At 40.0% G+C, this 23825-nt stretch overlaps 1 protein-coding gene across 4 annotated transcripts in view; it reads right to left on the bottom strand.

The window, feature by feature from the left end:
- HECW1 (HECT, C2 and WW domain containing E3 ubiquitin protein ligase 1) overlaps positions 1-23825 on the bottom strand; it is a 337168-nt gene that overhangs the window by 254472 nt on the left and 58871 nt on the right. The window contains exon 1 of one of the 4 annotated variants that reach the window (XM_043540542.1): positions 16822-17023. The exons of the other annotated variants lie outside the window; for them this stretch is intronic. The gene's annotated coding sequence lies outside the window, so the exon portion shown is untranslated. Of the gene's footprint in view, positions 1-16821; positions 17024-23825 lie in introns of those variants that run through there. 4 annotated transcript variants of the gene reach the window in all.

A 23825-nucleotide genomic window follows, 5' to 3' on the forward strand; every position in this document is an offset into this window, starting at 1 on the left:
CCACCAATGTATTTGTAGTGGTGGTACCAGGTGAGTTTCCATTGCAAAGGAAGATAATTTCAGTGCCCTGTACTTGCATTGACCTAGTATCAAACACAATTCAAAGGCAAAAAATCACAGCTGTGTTCTCTGCTTATACTTTGTCCAATATCGAGTAGAGATGAGGAACTCTGCTCTTCCCATAAACTATAACCAGCTATTCACTTGAATCTTAGGAAAACTTCAGAGAGAAATAATCATGAAATACTAAAATGTAAAGCCTTAGTCATACCATGGGCCAAATCCAGCTGTCATTACTCAGGCAAAATTCCTAAGGATTGCAGAATATCTCCCAATAAAATAAATGTAACTTTCAAGAACCCACAGTACAAGAAAATTAGTAACATTTTAATTCAACCTATATTTAATACTTAGTAATGGCCATTACATTTAATTTTGCAACTTTAATCGATCCCCTCTGTTTCTCTTGCTTTTTTATAGCTTCTTCATTTTATTATCATAGAAACATTTAGACATCTAGAAACATCCTCACACAAAAAGATGATAATAATCTCCCATAACTCTTTAATCTGGGCATCTCTTGAGTCTGTTACCCTGCAAACTAAAATTCATACTTATCCCTACTTTTCCTCAGGGTGCTCAAGAATGACTCAGAAAGCTTGCACAGGTAGAAATTTCATAACAGCATGAACAAAAGAGCCTTGGCACACCAAATGTACCACCATAAAAATGTTAATTCAACAAATCACAAAAATGAACAAGACAAGGAAAACAGATGGAAAAAATAAGAATTCAGCAGGAAAACTACAGTCTTCAGACATTCTTAATTATAAAATAATTTCATTTGATTACATTCCACCTATATTAAAAAACACTGCCTGCAAAATATATAAAAGACATCAAATACAACAGATAAAATAAAATAAAAAGAACAGATATTGACCACCCTTCTCAAATGCCTTTCATTTTGAGGGATGGAACTCAGTTTAGTCCCAAAGTTACATACATTCCATACAAATTTTGTGTTCTCTCTCTTTTATTGAGGAAAATTATTTCTAAAGGAAATAGAGTAGGATGACCCCCAAACGTAGAGAGAGATGTATTTATCACCCCAAAGGAGTGAATCCCACAGTATTTTAACTTTCCTGCATGCATAATTTTTGTGGCCCTCATTTTGGGTCTTTGTCACACACTGCATCCACATTTGGACTCTGGCATTCTGAGAGGTACGCTTCTACTATGTTTTTGTGGTTCATCCCTTTTCCCCACCTTGTCTTTCTTTCTAGTCTGGAAACTTTTCAGGGCAAGGACAGTGTTTTCTTATGTGCCTGTACAACATCTAACACATTTGGGGGGCACAACTCTAATATAAATTATTAAAGATAATATTAATACAGGGCTAGATTGTGACATTACGATCTTGTCCCTAGGAAGTGTGGTGTATTGGTGTGCTGGCCCTGCGGCAGCCTGGGAGGGAGATATCCACACTGCTCTGGGGAGGAAGAAAATTACATTAGGTCTATTCTTAGCACAGTGTACACTCCCTGAAATGCCAGCATAGCTTCACCGCCAGGAATATTGGAGGGGGCAGAATCATGACTCTGCTCCCTCTTTTCCCCCTCCCACCCACCTGTGTGAGGAGGGTTGTAGCCTCTCTGTGGACCCTGCTACCCCTCTCGCACAGAAAGCACTGGTGCAAGACAGTAAAGGGGAGGAGGGGGCTATTCCCTTTACTAACTTCTCATGGCATGTAGGATGAGCCACAACCTGGCCTATAAATGAGGTACACCTTGTATAGGACCAGTCCTGCAAAATGCTGCATGTGGATTAAGTTAATGGGCGCTGAGCGTACATAGCACTGTGTAGGATTGGCCCCTGGTGTTGACTGGAGAGGCTGAGTGACAACAGTATTTTCTACACGCAGAAAACCACTGAATTTCTGTTATCTATGGTGAAGGTTAAAAAGAAAGCAAGCACTGTTCTCCTATATTAATCAGACTTTGACAGATCTTATAGGAAATAGAAAGAATGCAAATTCACTATCCATGCTCCTCCTATGTGAGTTTTGCTGGCTATATTCCTAGCAGGAAATAGACCTTAGATTGTTCAGTCTAACCTAAGTCAGAGCCAAGGTGCGGGTGAAGCTGGACAAAGAATCCAGGATGCATAACCCTCTCCCTGACACCCCATCTCCCTACTGTGCTGTGCAAATCTTTGCTGCAGTAGATAATCTGACCTTGAGGTCTTAAAATTAATCAGTTTTCTTCCCCCACGCCTCAAAATGTCTCTGAGCCAAGTGCTTACATGTCTCTAATGCTGAAAGGGGAAGAAGCCTTTACCAGAGCAAACTGATATATGTTACTGTCAACACTACATGGTGCGTGCAAGCTACTGGAATTGGTACGCCATGGTATGCAGCTCTTTGTTCTTGATCAGATATGATAAGTTCTCATGTCCAAAATGTTTACCCTGTCTGATTTTGGATGGAAAGAAAATCTCTTTCATTGTCATAGTTATTTCTGGTATTACTAAGAGCCCTGTCTCCAAAGCCCCATTAAATGGTGTGCGACGGTGTTCCATTCCAGCAGCCCATCTCATTCTGGATCCTGTATGCATATGTACAGGTTTACAGGCTCATTTGCTCTTCAAGAGAGAAGGCATGGATCTACCCATCCTCCGGCTTTAGCAGTGCTACAGCAACAGCATGTTGGGGGGGAAAGGTGATATCTAGACCTACACAGGGATGAATTTAGGTTTAAATGAGCCTGGATCCACCAACATTTTGAGTTTTCCAAGACAGATTCTTCCTTCCACCCCAAATTCCCCAACACAATCTCCCTCCGAGCTCTCCTAGAGTGATTGTTGTATTCCTCCCATTATTCAGCCCATGGTTCCTGCTCTACCTCTAACACACCGGTACCTCTCAATCCCTTCTGACTGTGGGATCAGGACTGGAAGGATCCTGCCTTATTTACACTCTTACCCTATTCAGGATTGAAGCTATATGTCCTCTTTTCACTGGCTTTCTGTTCAGCTGGGAGAAGTGGAGGCAGGTCAAACTGGTCAGTCATTTTAATATCAGAAAATGGAGACTAGTGGATATCAATTAGAGTATATTTTCACAAAATGAAAATGGTCAGAGATCTAGAAATATAGGCGTAACCCCCTATGGGGTTTACCTTGGCTTCCATGGTGTCTCCGTGCCAATCACTTGGGCAGGGACACTGCAGATTTCCAAGGAAACCCCAGGGAGTGGAACACTGCCCCAGGAGGTAGCATGCTCAAGGTCAGGCTCAGCAGCTCAGTTGCCTCATAAAAAAAAGGAAGAGAAGAAAGATGCTAGTTCGAGCAGAAGAGGCCTCTGCCAGCTCAGAGGAGTTAATGCAGCATGTTCCTGGATGGCCACCAGCACTCCTTCTCTAAGGAGTAAGCGGAGAGAGAGAAGGATTAAAGTGAGGAAGATTGGCAGGTTAAGCCTGGAGAAACTGAGCTACCCAAACCAACGAGGAAGGTTCTCAGGACAGTCTGCTGGGAGAGTTGATAAAGAGAGAAGAGCCATGTTGGAAAAAGAGACAGGAGTCCTCTACTGAAGGGAGGACATGCTTTTTGGTGAGGTTGGTAGTCCCAGGCCTGAATACAGGGTCATTCCTGAAAACTGGCCTCTGAGGACTTGGCAGCAATATCCCTAAGTTTGTTCCGGTCCCTGTTCATAGTAATTCTCACTTTACAGGTTTCATTTGGGAAAGCTCTCAACTAATTTAGGAATAGATTAGTCCTTTAGCTCCCTAGCTAAAATAGTTACCGCAGGGCAAGAAATATTCCTGTTGTTAAATCAGGCATTCCTGCTTGTTTTGACCTACAGTGGGGTCTTATAGAATAAGAAGTAAGGATTTAGGATTTTAGAATTATGTTCACATTGTCTGTGCCTGTTCCCTGAATTCCCTCAAAGGCAGAAGCAGTATGATTTCGGTAGTGAAAAATTCTACATGACAAGCATAAGACAGCGTGGACCTCGACCAAGGCTATCGGACCCCTCTCACAGCTGCTGAGGGAACCAGGATCTAAACCTGAGGATCATCCACATCATGGGTTTGTGAGTGCATCAACCCTTAGTTTGGTAGTCAGGAACATTGTTTGGAAGACACCTATGAACTGACTGTGGGATAACTTGCTGTTTACTACTACTGAATACACAGCTCTCACCAGCCAGCCAGGGCCCCAAGGTAGTATACATTCCAACAGGACATGACAGTCTTATTCCCCTCTGATGTAAGTCAGGGATTGGGCACCAGTGACTAAGAGTATTTGTCTGTATTATTAATTAATATTTATCATTTGTTGAATACAATGATCTTATCTAATTTACTATATGTCTCCATGTTATTCCCTGGAAGTCTATCAGCCCCATGGCTGGGTCAGGGTTAAACAGTAGTTAGAATGTTTTCCTTTCAAGCAGCATCACTGGTACTTTTGCCAGGAAGGAGTGTGGGAGGTGGAGGCATCGCCAAGTACTTGTGTATTGGAATAATACAAAGAAAACACTCAGCTGAGGCTGGAGGCAGGACTCAGAAGAACCCAGGCCTGTCTGTCAAACCCATAAGAAGAGTGGCACCAGAGGAGGTAACTGGGTAGAATAGGGGCCTTACACAGGGAAAGATTTTTTATTTACAGTAATGCACCTTTAAACTGCTCTGGCAATATAGTAGGTATCATTTTAATTCAGAGTGATGTAACTGGGCCTTCTCATAAACAACAAGCAGGCCTATGTACTTTTGTTGCTGCCAAGAATCTGCTTCGTCCTGAACGATCAGAAGATTCACCGTACACTTATAAATACTGGTATGCCTCTGAGCATCAGAAAGATCTTTCTAAACATTAATAAAGAAGCCTAATTTCAAACCTCAACTAGATAAGTATCACTATCCCCATTTTACGAACTAAGAAACAGAGGTCAGTGGGCCTGCAGTTTCAAAAATGTCCATATATTCTGGATATGTTCAACTTACACTTGGGACCTGATTTTCAGAGATGTCATGCACCTGAAGTTATGAATGACTTCAGCTGACACAATGGTTTCAGTCTGTGGGTCTTAGATTGTAAAATCCCTTTGGGCTGCAACCATATCTTTTTCTGTGTTTGTAGAACACCATGGACACTGACAGTTCTCAATAAAAACTAAAATAATAGTAATCTGAATGATATATGTAGGAAAAGGCTTAATTAGAGTTGCTGTGAGAATCTACACTCCTGGTTTTTTTTATTTGCCTGCTTTTTGTTTTGTATTTAATGTGTGAATTTAGTGCTGGAGAAAGGAGCCAGAGTGAAACCCCTGAAAACAAAAGTCCTATGCTTAGCCACAGAACAATTACAGGAACGGCAGCACAAGCTTCCCCACACTGCTGTACTAGTGTGCTTCAGTGCTGACCTGGACAGAGACCCCAGACCACATTTAGCTTGATAGGGTAGCTAAGTGTACACGTACCAGGTCTTCAGCTGGTATAAATTATCATAGGGCCATTGATTTAAATGGAGCAATAACAGTTTACACCAGCTAAAGATTTGGCCTCAAGTCTTTGGCCCCTCTTCCAAAAAGATTGACAATGAGTGCCAGTTGTGATTTTTCTTGTAAAGTAGACATTAGACTACCAGAAATGGGATGACTGAGACAAAAACTTTTTAATACAGGCCCCCAACTGCTCCTGAAATAGGTGGGATCTGAATTGTGACCTACATCTACCAGCCTAAACCCATTTTGGGGACTAAGGGGTAATCCATCAGTGAGAAAAATTTCATTGCTACCCCATGTCAGGTGGTCATCATCAGGGTGGATACAGAGGCTGGAAGTGGTGCAGTTTTTCTATATCATGTAATGTTTAAATGTTATTGGACATCCAATCCAAAAAAATCATAAAATCACATAAGGGCCATAAACTTGTAGAACCATAATTTAATTTTGACCAACATTGGCAGAAGTCTACTAAATATAATTGATAATGCAACCGTATACTCAAAAAAAGTACTGTTTAGGAAAGTTTGGGACATACTTAGCCCCAGGTGATATATTTTATGCATTTTCCCGTACTCTTTTGCTGTTGGTTATAGCAAAAGCCTGTAGTCACACAACAGCATGAGCTTGTTTGTACCATGTAATAAATCAAAATATTTGTCAATATTTCTAGAATGGACTGATTTGAGAAAAGTTTTTCTAAGTGCTATTTTTATGAAGTTATGCAGATAATAAGACTCTGCCTCCTAATTATAAAATGTTTTCTGTGTTTAAAATGCTCTGGGAGACTTCATGAACAGCACCCAATCACTCCAGCAGCTCATGGACACTTATGTTACCAAGGAAAAAAACTGTTCAGATACATTTCTGTTCTGGGAAAACTACGAATGGATTACATAGCAGCAAAAAAGAGACTATGACAAGCCCATGGAGCTTGATGCATTTGCAGAGATGATTCCATTTGACTTTCAGTGTGGTCATGTGAATTATGCTAAATGGGGTTGTGTGAATATAGACTTCTGGGGGAGGCTAGAAAAATGTCATTGCTGAGTCATGCTAAGCATATATCTGGTAGTCATCACTAGTGGGTAGATGCTGGAAGTGGTGCAATTCTTCTATATCCCATAATCAATGCATAAATGTTATTGGGTATTGTGATGGGACTTAACTCCCATCACCTGCAACGCTGGTGAAAGTGCTCAATCAGTCATGCTTTGCACATGGGTAGGTAATTAACTAATTAGCTCCTGACCGGGGGTGGGGTGGGGGGGAGAGTTAATCTGGCGGGTAGACTATAAAGGATCAATAGTAAATTTATGCCTGTAAGCAAATTGAATATTTACCAAAAACAAATAATGGAGTCTAAGACAGAACAAGCTGTATACATTAAGCAAAAAAAAATGCTAGTTAAACTACTACATCCACCTCCCCAAAAATAGAATTGATGTCACTCATCTTGAAGTCCCATAAAAGCTGGATATTGTATCTGCAACTTCAATTTCTGGGCAAGCAACTCTTTGTCAAAGCAGCAAGTGCAGACGAGGGCAGTGAAAATAAGACTTGGACTAATAAGGGGTATGACAGTGATATAGTAAACTATCTTGTATTAGAGCAGAATGTTAAAGATATTAGATTTCAAAGAGGAAAAGGTACAAGATAAACAACTTTATTTAGTGCTGCCTAAATGCCATTACTTCTCTCTCACTGCAATGAGCCATTAAAGCAGGAAGCTTGTGCCTGCAAAGCAGTCTGCTTCAGGTATAATATATTATTGCTGCATTTCGCTGAAGCTGGCAATCTCCTCAACTTATCTGATGAACTGTGGCACAAGAACTTCCAAGTATCTATTCGCAGCACAAAGACCACGCGACACCCCTTGCTCAGTGCTATGATTGGTATTTGCAGCCTACAAGTTTACATTTATTGTTTACCAAAGAGAGAGAGAGAGAGAAATTGAGAGAAAAGCTTCTAATTGGTACAGATAAAATGCAAAGCTCCTGTCCAAATTTGCTGTAGCTAAGGTTTTTTTCTCATCCCTAAAACACTCAGAATGCTTCCTGTTTGTACAAAATCTTGCCCTTACATTTCCAGTGCCCCATTGTGATGACACGTAACCACTTCACTGCTGCTGACTTTAGCAGACAGGACCTAACATTCTTACTATTTCAGTGGAAACTATTTCAATGTGCCCCATTTTGAGTAATAAAGCCTTTAGCTGGTCATTCACGTTCTAATTCTGAACAACGAATTTGTTTAAAAAATTAGACTTTTAACTCTTAAATGCTATTTTGGACATCCAAGTGCAGAATTTGGACCTTCTATTTCAAAGGATTTTACAAGCTGTGGGTCAGATTCTCTGCTCAACGTTATGACATGATAATTTTGTTCACTAATTTCTGACACTCTTATAAACACATAGTCTAGGTTTGCAGCACAGTAAACACTAGTAGTTGATATCACTTGGGTTGCTCCATTCACTTCTTCAAGACAGCTTGTGCATGGTTGATATTAAAGGATGATACAGAAATGAACAAATGCTTCCAAAAAAAGGAAGCCCTACGGTGGGGAAAAAATACCACACCGGGAATCTCAGCTGACTGATTGCCTCCACTCTGTTCTGTATAAAAAAGCTCTCTGAATTATTGTAACACATCCCAAAGAACATCCTTAGTGGATGTGAAAGATTGACAATCCAGTGCCACCTCTGCCTGCTGTAAATAAAAGAAAAATCTAGAGAAGCTGAAATTTTCTTTACTGTTTATGTGAAAGACAATTGTGCTATGGAATTGGGATGTTAGCCAAATTCTGTCCTGATTTGTAGCCCATGATATCCTGCCCATATATTCCTCACATCCAGCCCCCAGCTTACATTTTCATGCTACAGAGACTTTCACGGTCAGCAATACAGGGGCTGAATTCACCCCTAAATGTTTGTATTTTTCAAAGATGCTATGTATGATAAGTGATGTTTAATACAATAACAATAAGAATAAATAATGGTAACCTCTCTGCCTCACATTCCCAATCTACATAATGGAGAGAATGACACAGACTTCTCTATCTTACAGGGATGTTTTTAGATCCAGTCAGGAATTTTCTGTCAAAATGATTTTTCAATGGAAAATGCAGTTTCTACAAAGTCAAAATTTGCCAAGTAAAAATTTCAATTTTGTCATTTTCTTTTATTTTCGATGGGGAAAATTAAAACTTTTTTTTTTGTTTCAGGTCAGTTTGACCGAAATTGAAAACTTTCGGTGTGTTAAACTGAACAGAAAGTTTCATTTCGAGTCAGTTTGACATTAAACTGCATCTGCTGATTTTCGTTTAGCTCTAGGTGTAATGAAGATTAAACTTTAGAGAGCGCTTTGAGGCTCTAAAGCACTATATAAATTCTGAGTACTAATACATTCAAATGATCAAAACCATCTTTATTTTTGCCCATATCTAGTACATACTTAATTGTTATAGAATTTAGTATCAAGAGAGTTTAAATTACTCTGGTTGTGAATGCCAAAATATATTGACTTGGGCTTTCATGAACACTTCAGAAAGTAGAATACAGTAGGATGTGATTAACTGATCAATCAATTAGTGTCTTTTTATAAAAGTATAGGAGTCCAAGCTAGATGATTCTGTGGTGGAATTCAGCATTATAAAGAAAAACAAGGGTGCTCTGGGGGCTGATGAAAGTGTTGGAAAAAATCAGATCATGAAGGTTATACACAGGCTCCCATGGCCAAACCTGTTCTGTGGATAAACAAAGAACTTCACTTTCCAGGCTTGTCAACCCAGCAATTGCCGTGAATGATAATTTCCCACAAAAAGACAATTTAAATTTTTTAAAAGGGAGGGAGGCTGATTCAGACAGGTACAGGAGACCTCTAGTTCTTATTGTTCCCAGGGACCAGTTAAGTTACTAGTGTGACATTTTCTGCTGATGCTTTAATACCACATGGTGCGGAGTACAAACTGCTTTCTTCTGACTGATTGGTGGTGGTAATAACTTGGGCCTCTAGGGGTATGTCTACATGTCAATTAAACACCCAAGCCCAGACACTTAAACTGCAGTTTTACAGCCCTGCAACCCAACCCCTGGAGCCTGAGTCAGCTGACACAGGCCAGCCAAGGGTGTTTAATTGCAGTGCAGAAATTCCCTGAGGAGGAGTTAATAACTTGGACCTGCTGGGGAATCAGACTGCCTCTACCTTTTTGCGGCCCTGGTTGGGGTATATCACGTGCCACCCACCCACCCACCACCACACACCCTTGTTTACCTGGAAGTCTCTATCTAGTATTCCCCTTGGCCTGATTTTCAGAAATGTTGAACATCAACTGCTCTTATTGACTTCAGCGAAATAGGTAGGTAATTAGCAGCCACCAACTCTGCGAGTCAGGATGCTAACCCCTTCTACAAACACACCAGTCAGTTCCACATATATTATCCATTCTAAATCCATTCCCCATCAGACTGAACCTTTTAAACCAACTTCACATAATTCTCTGGGGCAGAATGTCATACAATGAATATTGGTTTTGCATCTGGGGACCCAATAGAAAGGCTTTGCAGAAAAGCTCAGATTTACTTGAACTAGCCCAGAAGAAAGAAATGTTTTGCTTTGTGGTTAGGCAACTTGCATTTTCCAATGATGTGAAAAGAGATCCTAAATTTACCAACTGTTTTTAAGAGCATCTGTTCTCTCTCATCTCTAAGTAAGGCGCAATAGATTTAGCCATCCAATTCTTTTTAATTTTTTGAACTGTAGGTTTGATGAAAATTCAAAGTAATCCAGGTACAAAGATGCAGTGCACAAAAACACGATCTAATATCACAAAAAACATCAAAAGGTAAAGTTGACAGCAGAGTCAACAAATGAAACATGAGCAGGTGAGCACAGGACTGAATCTAACATATTTCTACTGATGTGAGATACTGCCTTCCAGTTACTGTAGATACAAATATTTTCTATCCACCACTTCTTTTTTGTTTTTAGATGAGGGAGTCTTGTATTTGTTAAGACAATGGTTTATCTGCACAAGATAGCACAGGTGACTTCTGAAGTATAGAGTTGATAAGTCTAGACTAACTTTTGGAACTCCTTGAGTCTGATTTGAAATCCAGAAAATAAAAGATCATAGGCGGCTATTTGTACATCCAGTGTTGAAAAAACATGCCTGGCTTTTGGCAGAAATGCTGATAAGTGGTCTGTTGTACTACTGATTTGTGTGTGCAGTTTCCATTGACATTAATAAGAGTTAAGATCACAATATAGAATCTTCTCTTCATGTGCCAATATATATTTATGCCTGTATCTGTAATTTTCACTCCGTGCATCTGAAGAAGTGGGTTTTTTACCCACGAAAGCTTATGCCCAAATAAATGTGTTAGTCTTTAAGGTGCTACTGGACTCCTCATTGTTTTTGTGGATACAGACTAACACTGTTTCCCCTCTGAATATGGGAGGTAGGGTGGTGAACTGTCCCTTAGTAAACACACTTGGCTCCTACTGAAAGTAGTGGGAGTTACATGTACACACCAAAGAAACTTCTAGAGTACTCCTTAGCCTCCCCACTAAGGATATAGGGTTCTCTCTCTGCACCAACTCATTAGGGACCTAATCCAAAATCCATTAAAAAATCAATAGGGGTCTTTTATAAGTCGTATCCATTTTTGAATATAGAAGCTAGCATTCTGCCTTTATCTTCTACAGACATAATCTGCTATCACTGAAGTCACTGGGAGTTTTATCAGGCCCGAAAAGTTCTAATTTTTATAAAGCAGAATCATACAAGTCTGTTTTTAACTGTGAACCTAATTTTCAAACATGCATTTGGACATCCAACTAAGTTACTGCATATATGAATATCCCAGTGAGAACCAAGATGTATAAAATGAACATTTTCCTGCTAAATACCAATCTGAACATCATAGTTTGGGATTTGGATGTCCTATGAAGGCACCTCTGTTTGGCAATTGGGCTGTGCGGATATAGCAGAAGTGATTTTTCTAGTGGAGAAGACTTTCAAAGAGCTATAGGTTATTAAAAAGGGAAGAGAAAAAATTAAAGTATTCAGATAAGCCTCAGCCACAAAAGAAAAGGCACATTTTCCCCTCCACTCCCAGCTGTCCTGTTTCTCATGATTTCTTCAGAATACAAGAAGAAATAAAATTATCAATCCATGAGCTATTCACTGAATCTTCTCTCTGCGGAAGATGGAAGTTGTCATCAGATTTTGGATCAGCACAGTATGACCAAGATCAGCATGACAGATTATTCCAAGGAGAATTTTCTAGTGCTGTGATTAAAAGGATAGTGGAGACATTTAGGGCTTTAAGAACAAGGTGTAAACAACAATAGAAAAGAAAGATCTATTTTCTCTAAGGTTAAACAAGTGACAACCATTCCCCTTCATTCCTTCCTTTGTGGAAGTTATTAAGGCAGAGTGGGGACATCCTAATGAGGGCAGAACACTAAGCAGACAGGAAATGACATTTTATAAAAGGCAACACAATAAAGCTGATATTTCTATGCTTGAAGTAGCTATGATCTGAGCATTTATATCAAAGGATATAGTCACTTTGTGATGAGGTTTACAGATCCCACACTAAGGTTAAAGGAACGGTGGGACAGTATTGGGTCAAGAAGGCCTTGCCCCATAGCAGCTGCCAGGCATACTCCCTGTAGAAGACCATCTTAAAAGGCAGCTCTGGCAGGCAGACTGGGGGAACAGTGATGAGAGACTGGCTGCAAGAAGGCAGACAGGCGGTAGCTGTTGAAGCAGAGCAATCTACAGGGGGAACACTGGGACCGTGAGTAAGACTTGGCTGGCAGACCTGGGCCCCGCCCTCTTTCCTCCCTTCTTCCTGACTATGGGAGAACAACTGGACTCTGGGAGTGAGGTGGGAAGCTGCCCCCCAACCCCAAGTGGAGCTCTAAATTATTGAGACAAAGAGAAAGCTGGGAAGGTAGGAAGCAGCCCAGGGAAGGCTAACCTAGAGCAGCAGCTAGAAGGGATTGACCCATCCCTGGCCTCTCCCTCCTTGGGTCCTGCGCCAGGACTCAGTGGAGAGGGAGAGGTCCCTCTACCCTTCCCTCCTCTCACTGGTCGCCTGAGAGATCCTGGAGGCGGGAGTGTGAGGTGCAATAAACTGTGTGTTGGCTGCTAGGCTCCCCAGACTGCCCGGAAGAGTTGCCCCAAGATTTGGAGAGATTGTTTGGCTATGGCCTGACCACTAGGCCTACTGGGCCCAGAGTGATGCCTGCTACACATCTGAGGAGACAATTATTTATTTTCATGGAAATGTTCAGATCTAATAATGGGGCTTCAGTGAGAAAATAGGAAGTACATAGGACATTCTTCAAATATAGCTATCCCCCATCTACTTGCTATGGCAGCATTTTGTAGGTGCAATGAACTGCATTAAATATCTTTTTCTGTAGGCAAAATATTAAAATTCACTCTAAACAAGGTCACAGTTTCATTTCAAGGCTTCATTTCTGTCTTTCTCTAGAGTATCTAAATGGCTTTGATGTAATCTGGAAGACACTGACTATGTCAGACACAGAAAATCAACTGATATTTGAAGTGAATTCTTTTCTCAGGCAAGCTGACCCAGCAGAATGGTTGTTTGGATAGACCCTGTAAATAATAAAGTCTAGGACTGAAATACCAGCTCCCACTGACGTGAATGGGAATTTTGCCATTGACTTCAATAGGCCAGGATTTCACTGCTGAAGACTACACACTCCTTAATATTAGTCAAATCAGATAGAATTAAACTAGATCATTTTAGAGTTAAAAAATAAATCACAGCCAAGTCTTATTCCTAAAAGCAGGACAGAGGTTAGAAGGAAATGTAACATCCTTGAGAGAGAGATAGTTCTTTATCCATTAGATACAGAACTGTCTCATACAAGTGGGTCCTAGAGGTAATAAAAGAAGAATATTGATCACAGGAGTGTGTATTTCACCTCGTTTTCCATGCAGTCAATTTCACACTGGACAGAAAAACCAAGCAAGACCTAATAAGGCAGAGAACACTTTCTGGAGACAGAGAAGTGGAGTCTCCTTCACAATGATAATTTATATATACACACTACATAGGATCACATTTTATTATTTGTGTAACCCTGAGAAGTTCAGGGAGTCTGAGCACTGTTGGCTCACAAAAGTCTAAACAAACATATAATGTAATTCAGATTTCGCAAAGAAACTCTAATCAATTCCTCACACAGGTTCCCCAGGGGACTGCTTAACATCACTAGATATATAGGAAATATACAATGCTGCCATGTACCAATAAGATTATGTCACCAAAGATTCAGAAGATTTCCTTACAAATATGTGGCCCAATCCCTCCATCGTCACTATCCCTTGAATTACTGGTTCCAAGAGAGTTCACCAAGGTTCTGGTGTGGGTAGTGGCTCAGTTAAGGGGAGTATATTTATACCTCTTTATGGATGACATTCTGGTCAGAGCAGCTTGAAAAGACATTCAGTATTTTAACCAATAAGAAAGAGAAATTTTATATCAGCCCAGAAACCATATCACTGTGGAGCAGAAATAAATACCACACTGGAAAAAAATTTCCTTAAGAAAAGGAAGATTTCTAAAGATTGCAATTTGTAATACTGCCATTCTGCCTGCATGTTTTCAACTTCTAATAATTGCAGGTCCTGGAGAAATTTTCTTCATATTATTCCACTGACATTTTCTCTCATTTATTCTCCAAGTATTTCATTCTGCACATCGCAGCCTCTCTCTCTCTCTCTCTCTCTCTCTCTCTCTCTCACACACACACACACACACACAAACCCCACTCCCTAGTAGCACCCCATTTCCACAATGTTTGAGGTTCACCATGTTTCGTTCCACCCAGGAAGAGGCTTCAAAGACTGGTGATCTAGAGGCAATAATTTGAGAACGACTGTGCTATCTGTGTTCTGTATACTCAAAATGGATTATCCACTGTTAAAATTCCCTCCATCTCAGTTGCATGGCCAAAATTTTAAAAATTGTTCGGTGTCCTGTTAGTCTATTCTATTAAGCATCTCAATTATTCATAAAGATCAATAGTACTACTTAGGGCAAGGCTGTGACTTGCAGGGGTGCAGCCTTCTGGTCTGTGTCCTGTGGGATAGGGCAGCCCTCACAGAGATGCTACTCCCCTCTCCCGTGTAGGTTGGCAGACAGTGGCCAGATAGGAGTAGGCAATGGGCAGAGCCCCAGCACACCCGCTGAGCCAGCCCAGAGGGAAAAATGTTCTGTTACTGGTATAAGTCAGAAAGAGGAAACCAGGGGAGGAACTGTGACTGTTCAAATCAGTTTCTTTCTTAGACTGTTCCTGGGGCAGTGCATCTAAATGTTACCTCTCATCCAAGTAAAATCATAATCTAGCCCTTCGTCTCTAACACTGATAAATACAAGTTTTTGTTTGTTTGTTTCATTTAAAAATGGCATTCACCAAACTAATCATCCAGTTACCCAATATTTACCTACTCATGCATTTTATTGTTTTTTTCTTTCAAGTCTGTCAGACCTAAGTTTCACATGACATGCCAATACTATTTTGGACTAGCATAACTACTAGTGGATTCCATTGTATACACAGGGTTTATGTGTTTGCTTATTTGTAAATTGATGGAACTTCAAGAAATATTTTGATTTAAAAAACAACTCTGATGCATTCGTGTGTTAAATTACTGATTAAAGTAATAAGATCAGTATTCAAGCCGATACCAAAATCTCTCACAGCAGAGCTGCCAAACACAACAGAAGAGTATTACACTATTAGAAAAAAACTGGTTCACAGAAACATAGTTCTCCTTTACCTCTTATAAAAACAGGCAGGAGCTAATCCCCTTTTAATCATGTTACTAATTAGACAAGATAGTTTCCAGTTCTGTTTTATTCTTAAATTCTTTCTACATCTCATTTTAGCATACTACAACATCTTGTTTATAGTACATTGAGAAACAAGATCTATAGACAAATAATGTCTATTGACATTCTAATTTGCAACATGGGTGTGGAACAAGTAACTATATAGCAAATATTCCACTAAAAATCATTAGAAACCAGTACAATTGCAACTAGGTCCACAGTAGACAAAGTGCATTTCCTTTTAAAGGGATAGTGCCAAGCACTTCAGGTTTTTTAACTCTTTATGATGGAGACTCTAGTTGGTTAACGATTAAATGTTCACAAGTGCCACATTAGTCCTTTTTTTGGATTTTTCTGTTTCATGCTTTCAGGAAAGTTTGAAGAATTTGCTTGGAAAATAAATAAAAACTAACATGCAGCTGTCACTATTAAAGTCAGCATTTGCCAGCTGTTAGCATGAAGTGGAATCTGAGATACTAAAGTTTCCCCCTGCACCTCGAATAGGAAATAACTGTGGTAGCTGCATGATATCTGTTGTCAAATACTGACTTTTTAATGGTGACCACTAAAGCTGGTCAAAATGTTCAAACTTTCAAAAGTTCAATAAAATTGTTTTTCTGTTTTTTTCAACCATCTTATAGAATGGTCATAATAAAAAAAAAATCAAAATTTCGATGAAAATTTTTCACCAAAACAATTCGAAATATTTTCACAAAAAAAATTCTGCATTTTTTACCTGCTTTAATAAACAATTTAAGATTATGTGGAGTTTTCAAATATTGTTTGTCACATTTTGGGCTGGTTTTACTAACTAATGACAGGTGACACATAAAAATAGCACTTCCTGAACCTTCATCCACAACTCAAACCAAACCAAGCCTTTTTTGAGGTTTCATAAAATTCAAATAATTCTTTTTATCTTCACGTGTCTGACTGTCTAGGTATTTCTCACACATCTGTGGAATCTTGGCATCTTTGCACTGCTGGTGTTTGTTTGGAGACCTGAAATGATTTACTGACATAATGTACAATAAGAAAGATTGCTCTTGCCATATTTCCAGGCCAACCTAAAGAAATACCAGAAACCATAAGATAATGTCTCTTCTTTTCTTACATTTACAGAACCAAGAGTTTCTGACAGTTACATTTAAGTATCAAAACCACTGCATGCTTACCTACACTAGATCCTTGAACGACTAACTTTGAAATAATCTAAAAGGTAAGAATTTTCTGTGACCATTTTGGAGGGAAATAAAAAAAACTCATTTTTCAGATTTTTTCACTAATTTTTTCCCTCTTCTTTCTCCACATTCCCTGTTCTCTTTTTTGCCTCTTCCCCTTACTTTTCCTTTTTTATATTTTGCCATAATAAATTAACTATTTGTACTTATGTATAAAGTCACACCTTTGATTATCTCTGCTAATGACATACCTTAGGTAAGATTGCCACCTGTCCAGGTTTTCCAACGATTGTCCCTTTTTTGAGGTAGCTGTCCTGGGAAATCTGTAAGGGTGCTCAGTATACACTGCAAGCTGTCCAGTTTTATGGGCACAGGATCATCCCAGATGTCCTGGTTTTTTGTACCTCAGAGGTGGCAACCCTAACCTCAGGCCTCACCTGACAGGAACCAGGTTTAATTTTTCTCTCGTGGATCAGTAACTGGTTAAAAGATAGGAAACAAAGGGTAGGAATAAATGGTCAGTTTTCAGAATGGAGAGAAGTAAATAGTGGTGTCCCCCAGGGATCTGTACTGGGACTAGTGCTATTCAACATATTTATAAATTATCTGGAAAAAGGGGTAAACAGTGAGACGGCAAAATTTGCAGACAATACAAAATTATTCAAGGTAGTTAAGTTCAAAGCTGACTGCAAAGAGTTACAAAGGAATCTCACTAAACTGGGTGACTGGGGAATAAAATGGCAGCTGAAATTCAATGTTGATAATTGCACATTGGAAAACAATCCCAACTATACGTACAAAACGATGGGATTTAAATTAGCTACTACCGCCCCAGAAAGAGAACTTGGAGTCATTGTGGATAGTTCTCTAAAAACATCCACACAATGTGCAGCAGCACTCAAAAAAGCTAACAGAATGTTAGACACCATTAGGAAAGACAGAAAATATCACAATATCACTATATAAAGCCATGATACGCTCATACCTTGAATACTCCATGCAGTTCTGGTCACCCCATCTCAAAAAAGATATATTAGAATTGGAAAAGGTACAAAGAAGGGCAACAAAAATGAATAGAGGTATGGAACAGCTTCTGTATGCGGAGAGATTAAAAAGACTTGGACTCTTCAGCTTGGAAAAGAGATGACTAGGAGGGGGATATGATAGAGATCTATAAAATTGTGAATGGTGTGGAGAAAGTGAATAAGGAAGTGTTATTTACTCCTCATAACACAAGTACCAGGGGTCACCCAATGAAATTCATAGGCAGAAAGTTTAAAACAAACAAAAGGAAGAGCTTCTTTACACTATGCACAGTCAGCCTGTGGAACTTGTTGCCAGGGGATGTTGTGAAGGCCAAAAGTATAAATGGGTTCAAAAAAATAATTAGATAAGTTCATGGAGGGTAGGTCATCAATGGCGATTAGCCAGGATAGTCAGGGATGCAACCGCATGCTCTGGGTTTTCCTAGCCTCTGATTGCCAGACGTTGGGAGTGGACAAAAGGGAATGGATCACTTGATGATTGTATGTTCTGTTAATTCTGTCATGCAATGTTCACTAGTTCACTGATGGAGACCAGAATCTTCTTGCCAGCTCCTCTGCATCATACTGCAAAGTTTCCTTCCTGCTCTGGACTTCCTACTATACCTGGGCTTACCAGGCCTTCTCATTAGGATCCCTGATTGATATATTCAGCTCCTTGCCTCCAGTCACATCACTTGTCTGTCTTACTTTGGCAGACACTGTTTCACAGCTCTTTCCTAAACTTCATCTCAAACAGAGATATTTCACCACTTTGTGACGTACACTGTCTCACAGAGCTTATCTGCCCTTCTTAAACCTGCATGGAGCACTCAGACCATCTCTCCAGCTGCATTAGCAGCAGAATTTAGCAGATGCCTAACTGTGTAACAATGCTTTTCCTCTTCTGCGACTATGTGGCACTCTCAACCCTGGAACCTATTTTTCCATGCATTCTTTGATTCTGCTCCTACTCCGGTCACCTGAGGGAGAGGCAGTACCCCAGCCTGCATTTTATTGTAATGATTCTCATTTAAATGGGATGCTGTCATGACACATATCCTAAGATCTGGAATAAACCCCAGTGCTGAAAACTGAGCTTATTCAACCTCAGACAACACTTGGCAGCCAAAAGGAATTCTGTCCAACATCCATATTGACAAAAGAAGTTGAAAGTCACATCTTGGGACAGACAAATGCTCTTTTCACTTGGTAAAGTGAAAAATTTTAATAGCCCACGACTGCATCTGAAGAGAGTTATTAAACAACTGGAACTATGAAAAATTAGCATGCTGGTTATGATGAATTATACCTCCAGAATTCTGACAAATATAGTAAAGTATAGATAAAAGGCTTTGCCAGGCAGAAGGGAGGATGTAACAGAGGCTTAAGAGTGGCAAAAGCAGGTCCCTTATTTGGGAAAGAATCAAACAAATGATGCAGTGAACAAAATGCTGGTCAGCCTGGCGGCTTCACTGGAAAAGGCTATGGGTAAGATTCTGGACACTTTGACCAGGAACACAATGTACCTTTTGCAAGACTGTTGTGTGCTGTGACTCAGAGAAAGGAAAATCAGTATGGATTGATAGCCATAGAGTTCTTTTGGGTATATAAGAGAACTGAGAGACAGAAGTGAAAGAGTGTATATTAGGTGTTTGTGGTTTAGATTTGCTGATAATATTTCCCTGCTCAAAAGACTGACTTACAGAGAACAGTGGGCCAAATTCTGCTTTCAGTGGAAAATCCAGCCCCCACCTCCATGAGTGTGAAACTCCTCCAGGCAGAAAAAGTGGAGTGATTCACTGCGCAAAAGAGGGGCCTAGATTCCATGAGACTATGCAAGGGGTGCTTCCCGAATGGTAGCATCCACTGAGATGATGAGGGAATGGCCAAAAACTTGCACTGCATGGATTCTCCAGGGCTCCCCAATACAATGCAGTTGTGTTAGGGCATAACACATTAACCCACAACCTCACAGGGCTGTAGTAGCATCCACAGAATAACTATGGAGCCACTCCACGGGTTTAGGAGGCCCCTCCCTTTCCCTTGGGCATCTCCTCAGTACTCAGACTAGCCTCTCAGGCTGATATCAGGCTTGGGATTTGCCCCTCAGAAGTGCTGGAATTTTTATAGATGGGGTGCTGAGAGGTGAACCAAGGTGTAAACCCCACATATAATAGAAACCAGGGGGCAGCACCCCTAGTTCCAGTACCTATGCCTCAATTACACCAAAGTAAATTCAGAGTTACGACACAGATTTTGGTTACTTCATATTTACCTGAGATGAAATTAAGTAGAATTTGGCCCAATGTGTGTACAGGAAGGAGAAAGCAATTGAAACATTTTCTTTTAAATGGAACCACTTTCTGTCATCACTTATACCCCGTACAACCTGCACAAAGGTGAATAGGGTTGCGCAGTTTGTAAATCAGGTCTCCTGAGTAGGAAGCAGAAGATATAAGTGAAAGTAAAATCAACTCTTCAGGGTGGAGAGAAGTAACAGGTAAGTTTAAAACAGACTGGCTTGTTGTAGGTTGTAAATAAATAACGTGGATGACTGTAGTATTTCAGAAATAGCTAGGTTCATGCAGAGTAATAGAACATAGCAAATGCATTCAAAACCATTTGAAAATTATGGGCCAATTTCATCACTGGTAGTAAAATTCCTCTTACAGCAGTGTCACTACACCTTAAGTGTTTGGTCTGTTAAGTGACAAACCTATAAATTGCTGCAAGCCCTCTGAACACAGAACTCCCAATAACTCAACGGGAGTTTTGTGCATGATACCAAAAAGTGGGGTAGTAGGACAAAGATAAAATCACAGAGTGAAATCCTGGCTCTCTTGAAGTCAGTGGGAGTTTTGCCACTGACTTAAAATCAGACCAGGATTTCAACCACTGAGGTTACAGTCCAGAAAGCATAATGTTCATTTTTTTTAAACCCTAAAAAGAGACCAAGGCCTCCAAACTGCACCGATAGAAGTCAATGGGAGTTTTGCGTTTGACCTCAGTGGAATCATTCCTTATTTTATCTAAACCAGTTGTTTTTGTAATGTCAAAACAGTAAATGTTACAGGAGAAGTCAACAAAAATACTACCTGAGTTTGGTAGAAAGGAGTTACTGGAGTAGATTAGTCAGATTTTGCACCTTTACATTGCATTCAATGCCTGCTATTATGGCCTGACCCAAACCCCACTGAAATCAAGGCTTCAGATCAAGCCGTTATTCTCTAGCTGATGGTTACAGAATCACTTTGCAATTAGACTTACAGCTTCTGCTGTCATATACAGAGGGAGTGCTAGGATTTGTAAATGTTATGATTTTTGCTAGAAACCACAGACTGACCTACTTCACATTTGGGGACCAAACTGGGCAGCTCCAATTCAGAAGAAAGCTTCACAAAAAAAATTGACTTCAAGTTGTGGAAGTGACTGTGCTGAATCACTGTGTCAAAGTGAATTGAGACTGACAGTTCTTTACACAGTTCATCTCCTTGTAACCAAGTTAAAAGGCATTTATTCAAAAAATTAAACTTCTGTGAGACACAAATCATGAACTATTTTATGTAATATACTGTGGACCTCCCTTCAAGTCAACTCTGATACAATTAAAATCTACTTTTCCTAAAAGAATCAGCCAATTAACAATTGAATGAAAGGGGGCAGATTGGGTTAGTTGGCATTTATTGTATCTGTAAATATAAAGAAGATTGCAAATATTCATATGTTTATAAGGAAAGAGCTTTTGAATCTGGAGAGTTGGTTCAGGCCCGTCATTTACAGTGAATGAAAATGGGAGTCCCAAATTATTTCAATGCATTGCAATGTGCAAACTGCAATTACAGTGAACCACTGCATATAAATAGTGGTCCAGGTCAGCTGATGTAAATCAGCAGAGCTCCATTGGTTTTTGGACCAGTACTGTAAAAATAAAAATAAATCCACACTTAAAAAGCCCAAACCTTTAACATAAGAGGGTCCTACTGTATAGGACCTATTTTCAAAATAGCTCATCACCTGCAACAGATGCTGAACATTTCTGAAAATCTGGCTTGTATTTAGGTGCCTATACGGAAGCAAAGGTCTTCTGAAAATCTGGCTTAATTAGGCATTGGTGTTTGTAGACCACTGCCTATCATGCTGACCAATAGTGTCTCATTGTTCCCTTGTCCTTTCCTGTCTATCTAGATCCATCTGTTGTCTCTTTTTTTTTACTTAGATTGTAAGAATGTTGGAGCAAGGACCGTCTTCTTGTTCTGTGTTTGTACAGTGCCTAGCACAATGGGTCCCTGGTCCATGATTAGGGCTCCTAGTTACTTCAGTAATAAAAAAATAATAATAATAATAAATGGAAGTGCTGAGCCCTTGAAATCTTTTGAAAATCTGGCCCCGTGACAGTCTCTGCACATAGAGGTAACCCTTTTAATCTTGGCAGAAGGTAGAAGAGGATATACTTGACCTTTAGAAGTTTCCACCACTCTCATTTCTATTGTTCTGATTTTTTTTTTTTTAGCTGACTGTGGAGGTTTTTAAATAGTTTACAATACAAAATAATGCCATCATGGTTTCCTACCGCAGTTTGCTTCTCTAGCAAAGAATATTTTCTATATCTTCCTGTATCAAAAGAGATGGGACAGAGCACCCCGCTAAGGGTAGACAGGTTTCACCTGTGGGATAATATTCCAATTGGGGAGATGATCAGGGTGAAGAAGAATTGATGTGAGTGCAGAGCAGGATAAACAAATTAATCCAATGGGAAAATGCTTTGGGAGCAGCACATATGTAGAGGGAATCAACAGCAAAGCAATTCTGAGAAATAAAAGAAGAACTAGAAAGGATTTATTGTGTACAAATAAGCCAAACTACACCTGGAAAGAAATAGCAAATTAACCTTCTGGGTGCAATTCTGCCATCTTTACTCACACCAAGTAGTACCTTCCTCCAAAAACATATCCCACTGTACCCAATGAGACTAACCAGGCAGCAAAGTACTACTCAACGTGAATAAGAGCTGTCTGCAGTGTTGTTGTAGCTGTTGGTCCCAGGATACAAGACAGACGGGGTGTGTGTGAGGTAATACCTTTTATTGGACCAACTGCTGTTGGCGAAAGAGTCAAGTTTTCAAGCTTGCACAGAGCTCTTTGCTAGGTCTGGGAAAGGCACTCAGAGTATAACAGCTAAATACCAGGGTGGAACAGATAAGGAGTTATATATGTTGTAAGAGACCATTCAAGGTGAAGTGGGCAGTTAACACCTCTAAAGTCACAGCATAAAGAAGGTTTAGTGGGTTACAGGGTGTTGTAATGAACCATAAATCCAGTTTCCTTATTGAATCTGTGATTTTTGGTGTCTAGCAGAGTTATGCATTTCAGTTCCCAGACTCGTCTTTTGAAGTTGTTGTCTTGTTGAACTCGTGTTTTGAAGTCCTCTGAGGGCAAGGACTAAGTGGGAGATATGGAGTGATCATTTTGTGAAAAGTGTCTGCCCAAAGCTGATTAGGCGATTTTGTCTTCTATCACTTTTTATATGAGTTCATTTGAGAACATGGTGAGTATTTGGTTTCACACACATAATTATTGGGGCATTTAGTGTACTGGCTGAGGTACACCACATATTGTGATAGGCACGTGTAGGACCCATGGATCTTGAAAGGTATGTTGTGGTGAGTATTGAGCATCATAGCCATGGAGATATAGCAGCTGATTTTGTGTCTGTTCTGGCAGGGACTGGTGCCACTTTGAGTTGGTGTGGTCCTACTCTGTGGGGAGCTTGCTTCTGATGATGAGCTTAGTGAGGTTACAGGATTGTTTGAAGGCCAGAATAGGAGTGTTGGGAAAGATTTCTTTCAGGGTGTGGTTCCCATCAAGTATGGGTTGTAATTATTTAATTATATCTCTTATGCACTCCAGTGTGGGGTGACTGGTTACAACTAGGGTTGTGCAGTTGAAGGAGGTTTTTGTCCTTGTATTGAATCATGTTCTCTTGGGGTATTTGGGTGGCCCTTCCATGATGCAATCTACTTTTCTGGTGGAGTGTCCTTGTTTGGTGAAGGTGGTTTTAAGTGCCTTAATGTGTGTAATGCCCAGACTTTCTCCTCAGAGCACATTCTGTGGTATCTGAGTGGCTGACTCAGAGTTACAGAATTGGGCCTTTTGATGAAAGCAGCTGATGACATATGCAAATATTGACATATAATATCAAAAAAGCACAGTGACTTGATCATAACAGTACAA

This window comes from Chelonia mydas, chromosome 2, assembly GCF_015237465.2.
Source record: "Chelonia mydas isolate rCheMyd1 chromosome 2, rCheMyd1.pri.v2, whole genome shotgun sequence".
In the NCBI taxonomy this organism is placed as follows: domain Eukaryota; kingdom Metazoa; phylum Chordata; order Testudines; family Cheloniidae; genus Chelonia; species Chelonia mydas.